Source organism: Mobula hypostoma, chromosome 24 (genome assembly GCF_963921235.1).
Source record: "Mobula hypostoma chromosome 24, sMobHyp1.1, whole genome shotgun sequence".
NCBI classification, from domain to species: Eukaryota; Metazoa; Chordata; class Chondrichthyes; order Myliobatiformes; family Myliobatidae; genus Mobula; species Mobula hypostoma.
In genome coordinates, this window is record NC_086120.1 from 1,856,563 (window position 1) to 1,869,676 (window position 13,114).

A 13,114-nucleotide genomic window follows, 5' to 3' on the forward strand; every position below is an offset into this window, starting at 1 on the left:
AGGTTCACAGGTATATCTTCACCCTCCTTCCCTTTCCTGAAGTCAGCAATCAGCTCTTTAGTTTTGCTGACACTGAGTGAGAGGTTTTCAATGCTGCACCTCTTATCTCACTCTTATACTCTGACTCATCACCGTCCAGAATTCATCTAACACTAATGTCATTGCTGGAATTCAAGATGACCTTAGAGTAGTGCTAAGCCACACAGCCATGCATAATACAGATTGCATAATTAATTATTCATTCACCAACCAGTGATATTGTCCAAAGTCCCTAAAGGAGGCAGAGTCCTGTCTGAAGCTTCCTAGTTCATTATCGACTCAGCAAAGGTCAGTGTGGAGTAAAAACAGAATGAATTGATTGTGGAACAAATACAATGAGTGCTACACCTCCTCCCTCACTACTACTCGGGGCCCCATCAGACCTTCCAGGTAAGGCAACACTTCACCTGTGAGTCTGTTGGGGTCATCTATTGTATCTGGTGCTCCCAGAGCAGCCTCTTGTGTATCGGTGAGACCCAATTTAGATCCAAAAAAGAGAAATCTCCCAGTCACCATCCATTTTAATTTCACTTCCCATTCCAATTCCGACATGTCTATCCACGGCCTCCTCTAGTGTCATGATGAGGCCCCACTCAGGGTGGAGGAGCAACACCTTATATTCTGTTTGGGCGGCCTCCATTCAGATGGCATAAACATCAATTTCTCCGGTAATTCCTCCCCCCGCCCACCCTTCTCTATTCCCCATTTCACTCTCTCACCTTATCTCCTTGCCTGCCCATCGCATTCCCCTGGTGCACCTCTCCCTTTTTCTTTCTTCCATGGCCTTCTGTCTTTTCCTATTAGATTTCCCCTTCTCCAGCCCTGTATCTCTTTCAGCAATTCACTTCCCAACTCTTTACTTCACCCCTAACCCTCTCCCGGTTTCATCTATCACCTGAGTTTCTTCCTCCCCTGCCCTCACCCTTTTACTCTGACTCCTCATTTATCTTCTCCAGTCCTGCTGAAGAGTCTCAGCCTGAAACGTCAACTGTACTCTATTCTATAGCTGCTGAGTTCCTCCAGCATTTTGTGTGTGTTGCATGAATTGTTTGTGAATGCATTCACTGCCCTCTGCTGTTACATGCAGACATTGCTGGTAGAACATAGAACAGTACAACACAGCACAGGCCCTTCAGCCCATGATACTATGGTGACCTTTTAACCTACTCCAAGATTAATCTAACACTTCCCTCATTCAGCTATGTGCCTACCAAAGAGTCTCTTAAATGTCCCTAATGTATCTGCCTCTACCGCCACCTTAGACATTGCATTCCACGCGCACACCACCTCTGTGTAGAAAACCCACCTCTGATATACCCCCATACGTTCTTCCAATCACCTTAAAATTATGCCCTCGTGGATTATTCATTTCTGCCCTCGAGAAAAGGCACTGCTGTCCACTTTATTGATGCTTCTTTTCACCTTATCACTCTATCAAGTCACCTCTCGTCCTCCTTCGCTCCAAAGAGAAAAGACCTAGCTTGCTCAAACCTTTCTCATAAGACAGGCTCTCTAGTCCAGGCAGCTTCCCGTAAATCTCCTTTGCATCCTCTCTAAAGCTTCCACATCCTTCCTAAAATGAGGCAACCAGAAATGAACACAATCCTTCAAGTGTGGTTGGTTAGCTGGCTGCTTTTTATAGAGCTGCAACATTATCTTGTGGCTCTTGAACTCAATCCCCCGACAAATGACCACCAACACACCTTCTGACTTCTTAACCATTCTATCAACTTGCTGGCAACTTTGAGGAATCTACGGATTTGAGGAATCTATGGACGTAGACCCAAAGATCCTTCTGTTCCTCCACATTCTGCTATTAACATTGTATTCTGCCTTCAAGTTCAACCATATAAAGCAAGTGAATCACTTCACACTTTTCCAGATGGAACTTCATCTGCCACTTCTCAGTCCAGATCCGCACCATATCAATGTCCCATTATAACCAATGACAAGTTTCTATGCACCATCCACAACACCACCAACGTTTGTGTCATCTGCATACTTACTAACCCATCCACCCACTTCCTCATCCAAGTTACTTATAAGAATCACAAAGAGCAGGGATTCTGGAACAGAGTGCTGCAGAACACCACCAATCAAAGTCCTTTAGGCAGAATACTCTCCATCTACTACCACCCTCTGCCTTCTGTGGGCAAGTCAATTAAAATCAGGCTTAATTCTGTGATGAGCTGAGCAGTGTCCACAACTCACTATGATTTCTCGAGGTCAAGGGCAGAGCTACTGCCACAGCAAGCCATGATGCACCAGGATAGAACATTTTCTAAGGTGCATCTGTAAAACTTAGTGACGGTTAAAGGAGACATACTAAACCTCTTTAGCCTCCTGAGGAAGTAGAGGTTCTGCTGAGCTCTCTTGGCCCTGGCATCTACATGGCTGGACCAGGACAGGCCACTGGTGATGTTGACTGTGCTCAACTCTCAACTCTGTCCATGTTAATACTTGATGTAAACCGGAGCATGTGTAACACCTTCTCCCCCCTCCGCCAAAGTCAATGGCCGTGGCCAGTTTTTATTGTTTTGCTAACATTGAGGTGTTGTTGTCCTGACATCATGTCTTTCTCTCCTTCCTATACTCTGACTGATGATTATCTGAGACACAGCCCACTACAGTGGCATTGTTTACAAACTTATAGATGGAGATAGAGCAGAACCTAGCCATACAGTCTTGAGCGTACATGGAGTAGAGTGTTAAGGACAATCACAGTAGAGGTGTTGCTGCCTATCCTTACTGATTGTGATTTGTTGGTTAGATCTTCAACACCCCCATTAACCTCCACCTGATGACCCTGGGGTCTCTGCTCTTTGAACATGTCAACATGTGACCAAAGACTAGATCTAACAAGATCTTCATTAAACAGAGAAGCTTCTACTCAGAACAGATCACAAACCCATACACTTGTCAACCTTGATAAGGTCCCTCCAAACCAAATTAGAATTGTGGAAACCTATCTAGTTGGCTAATACCCTGCGGTGAAGGGATTCTGCCATCGTTATTCTAAAGGGAGGATAAGGCAACTGTGGCCGATAAGGAAAGTCAAAGACAGCATTAAAGCAAAACAGAGGGTATATTAAAATTTGTGAGAAGCTAGAACATTGGGAAGCTTTTGAAAATCAATGCAAGGTTATGAAGGAAGCAATAAGGAGGGAAAAGATTAAATATGAAGGTAACTGAGCCAATAATATAAAAGAGAATACCAAATGTTTTGTTCAGATATATAAAGAGTAGAAGAGAGGTGAGAATAGATATCAGACCACTAGAAAATAACACTGGAGAGGCAGTCATCAGGGACAAAGAGATGGCAGGTGAACTTACTAAGTATTTTATGTGTCAGTCTTCACCATGGAAAATACCATTAGTATACCAGAAATACAAGTGTCAAGGAGCAGAAGTGAGTGTAGATGCAAGTACTAAGGAGATGATGCTTTGAAAAGCTGAAAGATCTGAAGGTAGATAGGTCTCCTGGACCAGACTGACTACATCCCATGGTTCTGAAAGAGGTAGCTGAAGAGATCATGAAGGCATTAGTAGTGATCTTTCAAGAATCACTAGATTTGAGAATGGTTCCAGAGGACTGGAAAATTGCAAATGTCACTTCATTCTTTAAGAAAGGAAGGAAGCAAAAGGCTGGAAATGGTAGGCTGGTTAACCTAATCTTTCAAGCACAATTGACGGCTTTGTGACCAAGTTTGTGGATAGATAGGTGGAGGGCAGGTAGTGTTGTGGATGCTGGCGTCCACAGAAGGCTTTAGGATTAGGAAAATGGGAAAAGAAATGGAAGAGGTAATATAGTGTAGGGAAGTGTATAGTCATGCTCTTTGGTAGAAGGAATAAAGTCATGGACTATTTTCTAAATTGGGAGTAAATTCAGAAATGGGTGTATTTGGGAGCTCTCTGAAGGGTTAACTTGCAGGTTGAGGTTGAGTCGTTGGTAAGGAAGGCAAATGCAGTGTTAGCATTCATTTCAAGAGGACTAGAATAGAAAAAAAACAATGTAATGCTGAGGCTTTATGGGGCACTGGTCAGGCCATACTGGGAATATTGTGTGCAGTTTTGACCCCCTATCTAAGAAAGTTATGCAGGCATTGGTGAGAATCCAGAGGAGGTTCATAAGAATGATCCTAGAAATGAAAAGGTTAGATAGAGTGGACATGGAGAGGATGTTTCCTGCATTCAGTGGCTACTTTACTAGGTACACCTGCAAACCTGCTTGTCAAAGCAAATATCTGATCAGCAAATCATGTGGTAGCAACTCCATGCATAAAAGCATGCAGACATGGTCAAGAGGTTCAATTATTTTTCTGGCCAACTATCAGAAGAAGGAAGAATTATGATGGAGTCATATGATCTCCTGGCATTTTCATACACATCAATCACTTGTTTAGAGAGATTGGTGGGAAAAGCAAAAAAAACATCCAGTGAATGGCAGCTCTATGGGCAGAAACTGTTAATATTTTGTAACTTCAAAACCTTAAATCAATTCAAAGGAATACACCGGAGTCCAAACTGTCAGTCTATTTAGTGTTTACTTTAAGCGAGGCACGCCTGTATCACATGGTAGCATGATGATGTATATAATTCAAGCTGTGGCTGTGAACAGAACCTCAAGTTCTGGGGCCTCCTCTGAGTAGGAGCTGGCTTTGAAACTGCAGGAAATGGTTCTGACAGCAGTACCACCTTTCTTCTTCTAGTTTGTGCATTTTGATCTTCAGAAGTTGCATTTAATTCACTGGAGTACTCTCTTATTAATTATTCTATTGCTCCCTTTATGATCTGATCTCTCCTCTTGGGTTCTTCACCCACAACATCATCTGAGAAAACCTCTGTATTTGTGTTTCCATCGACTCCTTTCTTTTTGGTCTTCTATTCATCCAGCTGGGCTTTGGGCTTTTTGTCTCCCACTGAAGTGCATGAAATAACCTTAATAAACACAGAGTAGATTCCGGATCTTTATATTCACAAAAGTCGAATGCTTGCAACCTTCCTGAAGCTCCTTAAACTCTCTTCGGGCTTAAAACCAAGTCACATTTTGCAAGTAACTGCCTGATTAACATATCAGAAGCTTTCTCAGATATGTTGCCTACAAAAACTGTTGTAGTTGGACTACTGTTTTCATCAGTTTCACAATTCCTCTGAGAAGCCTGGTCCTTCCTTGGTCCAATATGCTTTCCAATCAGATGCGGAGATTGGCACCAACACTTGCTTGTCTTTGGTTAGGCAACAGTTCATGGTGTTCAGCATGGAGACAGTTGTGCCACCTTCCAGTACGTTTCTTAAGTCACTTTCATATAGCTTCATTACAGTAGATGTGGTATGCAAATTGTGGATGGACCTCCAATTAATTTGTAGATCCAATCATGTCCCCTTCTGTTTTTAGCACATACAAGCTCAACGTTGTTTGTTGGTTGTTGTATTTCACTGTTGACAATGTCATTCCCACAGGAGTTATTTTTTTTCCAGCACCTGTTTTTAGTTGGATATCTGCACGCTTCAGTTTAGTATCTTTGAAATGCCATTCAAAGTCATTTTGTATCTGAAACAGATGAGACAGTGTCCAATTCCATTTAAATTAATTTGCTGTTCAATTCTGGCATAAGCCATGTTGCTTGTCTATTGTTAAGTTTCAGCCCGTGAATCTCAAGGCCGCACAGCCCTGTGTCACTCTCATCATTATCAGATTCCTCATCAACAGCATGTGGATTAGTGATCTTTTTGAAACTGTGGCTTGTCTTTTTATTTCTTTCTTCTCTCTGTGCAGTCCATTTATTTTTCTCACCTGGCATGCTCTTTGTATGTGTCCTATTTTGTGGCATTTTTTAAGTTTGACCTTTAAATCAGCATTTGTTTAGTGTATGTGAACCCCTGCCACAATGATAACACAATTTGTTTGGCCAGGTTGATTTCTGTTTAGATGCTGAAGGTTTATTCATGCTCACTTTCATTCCTGACTGCAACTCAATTATGTCTCTGTCTGCAGTTTCCATTGAAACAGCAATTTCAACTGTTCGCTTAAAGGTAAGTGGTGCTTCAGTTAGGAGTTGTTTTTGAATGTTTTCTTGTAAGATTCCACAAACTAAATGATCCCTTAATGTATCATTAACCCCATTACCAAACTGACAATGCTCAGACAATCTACTCAAATCCAACAACATATGCTGAAATGGATTCCTCTTTTTGATTCCACTTATGAAACTTGAAGCCTTCTGCAATCAACAACAGCTTTGGTTCTAAATGTTCCTGCATTACTTTAACAATTTTCACAAAACTCATATCTGGTAGTTTGGTTGGAGCAGTCAAACTTAGAAGCAAACAGTATTCCTTTAAACCTAATGTACTCAGCAAAATTGTTACTCTTTTCTCACTGGCTATTTCATTTCCTTCAAAATATTGCTGAATTAGTTCAGTATACATGAGCCAGTTATCTATTGTGTAATCAAACTGGTCAAACTTTCTGATGTAGCCAGCCGTTTCTGCTTTTTTTTTTAATGATTATTATAACCTGGTTCTCGCTATTTATGAACCTGTGAACTCTTATATTTATTTTATAAACTTGATCATATCTTCCCTTCCAAAGAACATGGCTGCTCTGTTCCACCATTACTCACTGTGCTTTGTTTAAACTTGAATGTCTTTCTGCATCTTGGGTTTGTCAATGTTATGTTTTGCAACTTCAAAACATTAACCAAATTCAATGGAAGACATGGGAGTCAGAACTGTGAGTCTAGTTCATGTTTTCTGTAAGTGAGGTGTGATGTATGACATGGTAGTGTGGTGGTGTTTACAATTCACATGTTTATACATATAAACTTTAATTAATTTTTTTCAATGAATGTGAATCCTCAATCAGCTGATATATACAATGCCTATAAAAAGTATTCACCGTCCTCCTTGGTAGTTTTCATATTTTATTGATTTACAACATCAAATCACAGTGGATTCAATTTGGCTTTTTTGACACTGATTAACAGAAAAAGGCTCTTTCATGTCAAAGTGAAAACAAATCTCTACAAAATGATCTAAATTAATTACAAATATAAAACACAAAATAATTGATTGCATAAGTATTCACCACCTTCAAGTAAATGCAGCTTTGACAGTAATTACAGCTTTGAGTCAGTGTGGATAGGTCTTAATCAGCTTTGCACATCCAGACATGGCAATTTTCCCCTTTTCTTCTTTACAAAACTGCTCAAGCTCTGTCAGGTTACATGGGGATGGTGAGTGAACAGCCCTTTTCAAGTGCAGCCACAAATTCTCAACTGGATTGAGGTCCGGACTCGGACTTGGGCACTCCAGGGTTAAAAGAGTTAAAAAATATATGTGGACTAAGATGTTAACTGTCCTGTGCTATCACCAGTGGGATCATCAGTTGATCTGCCACCTGTCTTCAGGAGTTTCGGCCCGCTTATGATCAAGACTCCCTCGAGGTGGTGGGCCAGCAGTGCTAAAGCACCACCTCCCACTGGTGAGCTTAAAAACTTGGCATCTGCCTCTATCAGAGTTGTTGGTCACTTCCATTCAACAGATAGTCTGCTCTTCAGGTGTCTATGCAACTACTGGAGGGTTTGCAAGATATGTATACACTGTCTGACTATCTGCCCCTCTGGACATACTTGGTCCACACCCATGCTGATCCTTTCTCTGCTGCCTCAGCTACAGCCCTGCTGGTTGACTTGATCTCTCTTCTAGTGAAGCCAAGGTCACGCAGCCACTTCTGGAGAGTGAACGCAATAAACCCACGGCGGCCTACTTCGAATGGATAGCATGAGATATTCCACCCTCTGTCTCTGCACTTAATTCTGTCACTTAAATCTCTTAATTCTGCATACTTGGTTAACTTGCTCTCATGGGCTTCATCGATGTTGTCTTCCCAGGAGATTGTGAGTTCACCAATAACCACTTCTCTACTGGTGTCAGACCATACGATTATATCCGGATGCAATGTTGTGAAAGCTATTTGCTCCGGGAAACTGCCTTTCCTGTCCAGGTTGGCCTTGACACACCAATCATCGGCTGAAGAAAGTATGCTTGATCGTGAGCCTGCGCTGTACACCCTTGACTTGGAGCCTTCTTTCACAAATGATATGCGATGTTCTGTGCAGCATGGGGCACGGGATAAGTTGTGCTGCAGTACTGTCTGCTCAACCGCTTGTTACAACTTTGAGAACGTTGTTATGTCTCCAAGTGTACATGCTGCTGGAAAAATTGACTCTGCATGCACTCAAAATATGTTGAAGTGTTCCCTTCTCGCCACAAGCAACACACCTGTCTGTCTTATCTTCATACCAGGTGCTGAGGTGGGCAGGTGTTGGGAGCAGATCGTACGCTGCTCTGCATAGAAAAGAAATGCGGAGCGGTTCCATCTGCCACAGAACATTCCAAGATAGATGTCGTTGTTCAACACTTTCCCACCAGGTCCAAGCCCCTTGTCCGGCCAGGTCAGCTGTTTTAGCTAGCCTCTTCTCCTCTTCTACCTCTCATATTTCTTGTGTTACAGGCTCATGGAGCTCCTTACCTGTAGAAGATGGCCACCACTTATGGGTTGTCCATCCAAGTCCCTGGCGGCCTAGCTGGATAGCCCCAACTGTCTCCTTGTGCTTCAATCTAGACTCTGCCTCATCAACTGCTACACGGGCTGACCACTTCCTGCCTGATCTCACATCTGGCTGGGTGTTCTTGATGACAGGGTCTTTTGAGTCTCGAAGCATCAAGAATGATCTTATCTTGGCTACCTTGACCTCTTCAACAAGGAATTGCACTGTGATGGTAAGCTTTGTCTGGCTACTGTGGATTGCAACATTGGTGAGGCTGTTCGGTACTCCAAGCCACTTCTTCACATACTTGTTGATCTTCCGTTCCATTGCCTCAACATGGGACATTGCCACTTCATAGACAGTTAGTCGCCACATTATCCGTGGCATCAGTCCGTACTACAAGCACCACAACTGCAACTTGCCAGGCAAGCTACACTTGTCGACAGACATCAGACCTCTGCTGATCTGTTCTCCTGTCTCTTGAACCCTCTTGGTGTCTCTCAGCTCCTCTGTGTACCATCGCCCAAGGCTCTTAACTGGTTGGTCCTGAATGGATGGAATCTCCTCTCCACAAAGGGTGAAATGAAAGTCAACCAGCTCTCCTCTCCTAACAACAAGGCTCCTTGACTTCTTGGTCTTGAACTTCATCCTTCCCAATCCATTAGCTCCTTGAGTCTAGATAGCATACTTTCCACTGCCTCCGTGCTGGGACCCCAAAGGGTAAGATCGTCCATGAACGCTCGTATTGGTGGTAACTCCTCTCCGCCATCGAGTGCGACACCTGGTCTCACTGATTCTGCAGCCCTCACAATGACCTCCATGGCTAACACAAAAAGGATGGGTGAAATTGCACATCCCATTGGGATTCCAACATCCAAGTTCTGCCACCTAGTTGTAAACTGCTGAGTGGAAAACCTCATCCGGAAATCGTTGTAGTACTGCATAACAAAGTTCCTCACCTTAGCAAGAATCCATAGGAATTCCATCACAAACTCAATCAGGACATGGGGAACAGAACCATACGCATTTGCCAGATCAAGCCAAACTACAGCCAGATTTCTTCTCAACCTTTTTGACTCCTGGATGGTATGCCATATCATACTAGAATGTTCAAGGCATCCTGGGAAGCCTGGACAACAGGAATTCTGCAGTTGCTGGAAATTCAAGCAACACACATCAAAGTTGCTGGTGAACGCAGCAGGCCAGGCAGCATCTCTAGGAAGAGGTACAGTCGACGTTTCAGGCCGAGACCCTTCGTCAGTCCTGACGAAGGGTCTCGGCCTGAAACGTCGACTGTACTTCTTCCTAGAGATGCTGCCTGGCCTGCTGCATTCACCAGCAACTGGGAAGCCTGGTATACCTGCCTTCTGCACAGATGTATTTACTAATCCATTCTCTATCACAAATGAAGATATTCATTCTGCCAGAATGCCAAACATAATCTTCCCCTCTACATTCAGGAGTGAAACTGGTCGGAACTGATTCCATGTAGAAGAATTCTCTTCCTTCGGGATGTATACTCCGTCAGCCTCACTCGATGACAAAGGAACAACACCTTGTCTCCACACCACCTTTAGCACTCTCCACAAGTATTTCCTCAGCTGTTCACACTTCTTGAACACCTTATACGGCACTCCATTAGGTCCTGGCACTGAGCCTGACCTTGCCTTTCCGATGAACCGTTCTACTTCTGCCAGGACATTAACTTTGTTGTTTTTAAACCATTCCTGTGTAGCTTTGGCTTTATGCTTGGGGTCGTTGTCTTGCTGGAAAACAATGCTTTTCAATAACCTTTTCGTGGAGTTGCCTGGAGTATTCTTTTGTCTTCATGGTGTAGTTTTTGCCAGGATACTGACTCACCAGCAGCTGGAACTTCCAGATACAGGTGTATTTTTACTACAGTCAATTGAAGCACCTTGACTGCACACGGGTCTCCAAAAACAGATCTCCTTTTAACTAATTATGTGACTTCTAAAACCAACTGGCTGCACCAGTGATGATTTGGTGTGTCAAATTATAGGGGGTGGGGGGGTGATTACTTATGCAATCAATTATTTTGTGTTTTATATTTGTAATTAATTTAGATCACTTTAAAAGAAAAGAGACTTTTTCTGTTGATCAGTGTCAAAAAAGCCAAATTAAATCCATTGTGATTTAATGTTGTAAAACAATAAAACATGAAAACTTCCAAGGGGGTGGGTAAATACTTTTTATAGGCACTGTATATACAAAATTACTCGAATATTATTGGAATATTAAACACACACAAGAGAAGTCAGAGGAGAATGGCTCGACTGGTTCAAGCTGCCAGGAAGGTGACAGTAACACAAATAACCACACTATGCAACAGAGTGTGCAGAAGAGCATCTCTGAATGCACAACATGCTAAACCTTGAAGTGATGGCCTACAACAACAGAGGATCATGAGCATACACCCGGTGGCCATTTTGTTAAGTACAGGAGGCACGTAATAAAGTGGCCACTGAGTGTATCATGGGGTAGTCTAGGAACAGTGGACACAGTGTCAGATAAAAGGACATCCTTAAGAACAGAGATGAGGAGGAAATTCTTTAGCCAGAGGGTAGTGAGTGAATGTGTGGAATTCATTGCTATAGGCAGCTCTGGTAGCCAAGTCATTAGGTATATTTAAAGCAGAGATTGATAGGTTTTTGATTAGTAAGACCATCAAAGTTTACTGTATATACTTGCTTGAGGAACGTCTGGCAGCTCTTGGGCTGTATTCCCTGGAGTTCAGGAGAATGAGGGGGAATCTGATATAAACATTCAGAATGTTAAAAGGCCTGAACAGATTAGATATGGCAAAGTTATTTCCCATGGTAGGGGATTCTAGAACAAGAGGGCGTGACTTCAGGATTGAAGGAAGTCTTTTTAGAACTGAGATGCGGAGAAATTATTTTAGTCAGAGGGCAGTAAATCTGTGAAATTTGTTGCCACGAGTGGCCGTGGAAGCCAACTCATTGGGTTGTATTTAAGGCAGAGATAGATAGGTTCTTGATTAGCCAGGGCACCAAAGGGTATGGGGTGAAAGCAGAGGAGTGGGGATGACTGGAAGAATTGGATCAGCCCATGATTGAATGGTGGAGCAGACTCGATGGGTCGAATGGCCTACTTCTGCTCCTATTTCTTACTGTCTTATGGCATCTCCCAACCAAATATATTAGATTATACAGGGCTTAAACTCATTGTTTCCTCTAAAGTGTGCGCGTGTGTGCACGCACATCTTTTGCTACTAGTGTAGTACTTTATGGAATGAAAGTAAATGACAGTACATCCAACACACATCAAAGTTGCTGGTGAACGCAGCAGGCCAGGCAGCATCTCTAGGAAGAGGTGCAGTCGACGTTTCACACATCCAGTTAACTGTATAACAATAGGCAATGAGATGTACATTAAATCAAGTTCAATCCTTTTCCCGTTTATACTTTGATTCATTTAACATTCAGGCCTGTTTTAGTTTAACTATCATTTCTGTTATTCCATGGGAATATCTCATTTTAATTCTGAATGATCAAAAATATAACACAAAATATAAAAATACTCCAATAAACTATCACCTTCTGGTATCAGCAAGACTCTGCATCCAAATTATTACTCTGTGTGCTTATGGCACTGTCTCCATGCAACTTTAACCTTTCAATTATACCAGCCACGTGAGTGAAAACAGCCTTTTTTTCCATGGTTTCAAACGAACATGTAACTCAGAAAATTATACAAAACTGGGGAAATAATTAACGTTTTTCTGAGAACATGTATGTGCCAATTCACTTAAAATTATGATTACTTTCAGTATTTCTTTCCCTACTTGCAGAAGGGATATGGCAAATGAAACACAGATACGCTATCACAAACAAGAGAAAATCTGCAGATGCTGGAAATCCAAGCAACACACACAAAATACTGGAGGAACTCAGAAGACCAGGCAGCATCTATGGAAAAGAGTACAGTCGGCGTTTCGACTGTTAAAGCATTCCACCATCTGTATCATCTTCTTTCTCTGAAACAGAAAGAAACTGTTTGGCCCGTCAAGCCTATGCCAGCTCACAGACTGACTCCCATCATTCCTTGTAATCTATTCTCTCCATCACTTCCCCACTCATCCACCTGCCAGGGGACATTTTAAACAGCCAATTAACCCACCAAATTGCACATCTTTGGGGTGTGAGAGTAAAGTTGAGCACCTGGGAGAAGCCCACACAGCCACAGGGGGAATGTGCAAACTCCACACAGGCACCGCCCAAGGTCAGGATTGAACCCAGATCTCTGGCATGGTGAGGCAGCCACTGTACACTGGGCCACTCATAAATCTATCAAATGTACTGAACAACTCTGCACCCATGATGTTCCAGGGGTGGAGAATGCCAAGGGTTCACTCCCCACATCTCAGTACCAGTTGGCTGATCCCTCACTCTACGAGCTGAGATCATGGCCCCAGCACCTTCCAGTGAGATCTCTACACACTTTCTCACTGCACCACGATTCAGTGCCAGTCGCCTCCTCTGCAG

General features: G+C 42.8%; 1 long non-coding RNA gene across 1 annotated transcript; it reads left to right on the forward strand.

The window, feature by feature from the left end:
• The first annotated feature begins 338 nt into the window (after positions 1-338).
• On the forward strand, positions 339-12,491 carry LOC134337519 (uncharacterized). The gene is made up of 3 exons (XR_010016015.1): positions 339-429; positions 6,035-6,072; positions 12,421-12,491. It is a non-coding gene; the product is annotated as an uncharacterized LOC134337519 (long non-coding RNA).
• The last annotated feature ends 623 nt before the right edge of the window (positions 12,492-13,114 follow it).